Source organism: Daktulosphaira vitifoliae, unplaced genomic scaffold, assembly GCF_025091365.1.
Source record: "Daktulosphaira vitifoliae isolate Bord-2020 unplaced genomic scaffold, ASM2509136v1 Scaffold_4, whole genome shotgun sequence".
NCBI lineage: Eukaryota > Metazoa > Arthropoda > Insecta > Hemiptera > Phylloxeridae > Daktulosphaira > Daktulosphaira vitifoliae.
In genome coordinates, this window is record NW_026099575.1 from 2559942 (window position 1) to 2564372 (window position 4431).

Sequence of the window (4431 nt, forward strand, 5' to 3'; positions counted from 1 at the left end):
AAAAAGCTTTTACAAATCAACAAAACCCAAGAGGAAATGACCCACTCACAAACAAAGAAATCAGACAAAAAAATTAGCAAAACAAGTGAAAAGACTATTATGCGAACTAGAAATTAACCGTAAAGAACAAGAAGCCATTCAACAAAGTATAAAAGCAACAACAGTAATCAACAACAAAGAAGATATGTAAATTAGAGGGCTATATAAATCATAAGTAGAGTTAAAAATACTGGGATATAAACTTTAATATTATTTTTTTTTATTTCTTTTTGGAAAAAAAAAACTTAACTCTGGTACAACACACAAACTAATACTCATTCCATTATAAAGGAAAAATCCTTATATAATAGTATGCTACTAAGTATCATAATAAAAAAAAAAAAACTTTTATTACCTTGTTTGTCTAGGCACATAGGCATTTGCATAAAAAAAAACTATATACATAATTAAAGAGTTGAATAAAAAAAAAAATATATATAAATATATTTATAAAAAAAATTATTGAAATGATGTGAAAACTTCTACCCCTTTGGTGGTTTACTAATTTGAGGGATTGGGTATNATAAAAACATCATCTAATGAAGCAACTATCCAATTAGGAGAATTATTGGGTAATTCACTAAAAAATATTAATTTTAAATAATTGAGACAATCAATTTATATGAATTGATAGTAAATATATGGCAATATTTTTATTCTATAAATTTATTTAATGAAATGAATAACTTTAGCTTTTAAACATAAACAGAGAATTATTTTGAATAAATTTTCTGAATTATTTTTTTTATTGCCAAGTATTATTAAAAATAAAATTTTATTGCCTCGCAAAACATATTATAAGTAACATAATATATAAAAATAAAACAATTTACTTTTCTTGAATAATATCTTCAAGATCTTTAATATATGTGTCGATACTATCTTGAGGTAGTTCTTCATGATTTATTTCATATATTGAGTCACCTTCCATGATAAATATTTAATGAGAAATCTTAGCTTTATTTAGCTTTTATTGTTTAATTTGTTCAACGAAATTTATTAAAGTTTACTAATTGTTAATCACTATGGCAACATAATACGAATAAACATTTTTTTCCAAAATATTTCTTTGGAGATAAAAGACTAAATAAGATGATATAACTGATTTCTCGATGTTTATCAAATGTAAATCTAATATTTCTCGATTATAATTAATAGTAAAGACTTTAATATACAATAATTTACTACACATTAAAAAAAATATATCTGAATGTAAACTAAAAACACAACTATTGTAAATAAAATATTTAAATTAACATAAAATAATAATAAATATGAATAAATATTTTAGAATATCATAATTTTAATTTTAATATTTTAATCCAAATTAGATTTGCGGGGGAGATCAAGACGATTGGACCAGGGAAGATTTGAGGGATATGGAGTGATTGATCGGTACAATTGAACAAAGTTTGAGGCAATCTATTGTTGATTTTTCCCGCTTAAGAGTTGGTCACAATCTTCTACCCTATTTCGCCTTCAAACTTAACTTTAATTCTGTCTCCTTCGGGCCACATCTCAAACAGTTCCATTCGTGCGTATGGAGCAGCGTTATTTTTATGCACCACTAATGAACTCGGTCAACATATTGTCCGTCTTATTTGTGCGAAGTCTAAGGTAGCTCCTATAAAAACAATGTCTTTAACACGCCTCGAATTATGTGCGGCACTTTTATTTGCGCGACTGGTGGTTAAAAATGTTCAAATAGCTTATTGTAAACGATTTTTGTATACTGATTCAAATATTGTTCTCGCCTGGATTTCATCATTTTCCGCTAAATGGAAAACTTTTGTCGCTCATAGGGTGGGCGGAATACAGGAAATAATTTCAAGAGCCGAATGGGTGCACATGAAATCGCAAGGTAATTCTGAGGATGAAATATCTCGTGGTTCTTATTCCGAAGAATTGTCTAAGTCGTCCTTATGGCGGTCAAGGCTACAGTGGTCACAAAAGAATTGTGAGGAATGGCAAACCACGCCCGAGGCAATAAGTAATTTAATTTTACCTGAAGTTAAGTGTACTGAAAATTATAAATCTATATAAAATGCCGGACTTAAATCGGATCGAAAAATAGCCTCTTTAGAGGTCAGTGAATTAAGTCAAGCGAACATAAGACTGATAAAGCATGTACAAAATGATTATTTTTCTTCTGAAATAAAAAATTTGAGTTACCCTACGCCTTTTGTTTCTTCTAAGAGTCCATCAATTCACGACGAAAATGGTGTTTTACGCGTAGGAGGCCGTTTAAAAAATGCTGCTTCCATTGATATTTATTAGTGACATCCGATTATTTTACCACATTAAAGCACATTTACTAAGTTGTTATTTCAACACGAACACGTCAGTCTTTTACACAGCGGCCCTCAAGCAATGTTAGCGTCGATTCGTCTAAAATATTGGCCTATAGGAGGACGTAGTATTGCACCAGATGTTTTTAGAAAATGTGTAATATGCTTTCGTTTAAAGCCAATTGTAGTTTAGCCCATTATGGGCAATTTATCAACAGACCGCGTAGAACCAGTTCTTCGTGCGTTTTATAAGTGTGGGTTTAGATCTTATGGGTCCTATAATGATTCGTACTAGTGTATTGCGAAGATCTCAACATGTAAAAGGCTACATAGCTATTTAAATAACCAATAAATATTAATAAATGTAATTATATCTTTTTACCAAAAAAGAAAAAAAAGATTCTTTAGTTTTCAATTTTAAAATTAATTATAATATTATTAACCGAGTGGAGTCAATAAGTGATTTGGGTGTTCTTTTTTCATGTAATATTTCGTTTTATTCTAACACTAATATAGTTATTAATAAAGAATTTAAAATGCCAGGTTTTTTATTAAGAAACACTAGAGAATTAAAAAATATTCAAGCTCTAAAAACACTTTATTGCTCCCTGGTTAGATCTAATTTAGAATTTGGATCATTAATATGGGGTCAGGGTTCGACCAATCAACTTGTTGAAAATGTTCAGTATAAATTTTTAAAATCAATTGCTTTCCGCTTACATATACCGATCTCTAAAGACTCAATGTCTTTAGTAGCAGATTTTATTTATATTCAGCCATGTGAGGTTAGACGTAAATTGTCCGACATCTTATTTGTTTATGATCTTCTAAATAACAATATTGACTGTCTCGAATTATTAAGTATTATCGGTATTTTAACTTATAATTATTCAATTAGAACTTAAATTTATTTTTTTTGCTTTTTTTTTAAAAAAAAAAAATTTGGACCGATTACTTTTTTTTCAGAGCGCTTACGCTATGCAACCGTGTATTTGTAATGATGTTAATCTTTTTTTTATGTCTCGTGATCATATCAGAATAAAAACTTTGTCTTTTGTTTCAATTTAAAGTTATTATTATATTATTATTGTTATTATTATTATTATTATTATTATTACCAGGATTCGGGACTTATAGCACTTAAAATCATCAAAAATAAGCGCTTAAAAAGCACTATAAAACATAAAGTAAAGCACTCAAATAAGCATTTATAAATAAAAAAATTAATCAAAAATTTCTTAATTTTCTTTTAAATAATAAAGAACAAAATATTTGTAACTGTGATGAATATACTTTTTTAGGACTTTTGGATTAAATACCATTAAAATGAAATTATTTCATTGAAAAAAATACGGGTAATTAATTAATTTATTCTTTTAATTATAAATTAAAATTAAAAATGTAAAAAAAAAATTAATTATGAAAGAATCAAAATGATGTCTGACTTCGACATTCAAGTTGAATGACAAGAAATGTTAAATAATATCTTGTTCATGGATTTCTTGAAAAATTAAATATAAATTTATGTTGATATCCCAGTATGGCATAACGGTCTAAAAATATTGTTTACCCAGAAATCCATTATAAAAAGGAAATCAACCAAGTACCACACTAGTATGACACTTCAACCATAGCCAATTTCATACGTCTTGTAGCAATTACACAAATAACTAAAATTCTAAAAAAAAACCCAGCACAGGGGGGTCGCGGCACAGTTGTGACGTGGTTTAGTTGGATCAAGTATAATGATATCTGACAGTGATTAAAATCACTATAAAAAATAAACGCTTCGATGCAAATCTTTAGATAGTGTTTAATTTTAAAAAAATTGGTGTTTTATTCCAAAAGCTACTTGATCTGCTGGTTCCTTATTAACCTCGATTAAGATAAAGTATGTCGAATGAAAAAGGGTTTATTAAAAAATATTATTTCTCATAAAAAAATTGTGTGGATCCATAAACTTTTCAATAAGTTATAGCATTATAAAGTTAAATGTAATATAAATAATAAAATCGAAAATTTTCACACAAAAATAGCATTCGGTAGCCGTTTTCACCATGAAGACAAGTCCAGAGGTCAAATTTTTTTTTTTCAAATTAAAGTA